This window comes from Lampetra fluviatilis, chromosome 5, assembly GCF_964198595.1.
Source record: "Lampetra fluviatilis chromosome 5, kcLamFluv1.1, whole genome shotgun sequence".
Lineage (NCBI taxonomy): Eukaryota > Metazoa > Chordata > Hyperoartia > Petromyzontiformes > Petromyzontidae > Lampetra > Lampetra fluviatilis.
Genome location: NC_136279.1, coordinates 1,598,316 through 1,598,565, shown reverse-complemented (window position 1 = coordinate 1,598,565; position 250 = coordinate 1,598,316).

Here is a 250-nt window from a genome sequence, read left to right as displayed (position 1 = left end):
CGCCCGCGCGATAATTACGAGCCCCGCCCCCTTTCCTCCCCCCGCCCCCTTTCCTCCCCCCGCCCCCTTTTCCCCCCCCGCCCCCTTTCCCCCCCCCGCCCCCTTTCCCCCCCCCCGCCCCCTTTCCCCCCCCCCGCCCCCTTTCCCCCCCCCGCCCCCTTTCCCCCCCCCCGCCCCCTTTCCCCCCCCCCGCCCCCTTTCCCCCCCCCCGCCCCCTTTCCCCCCCCCCGCCCCCTTTCCCCCCCCCCCG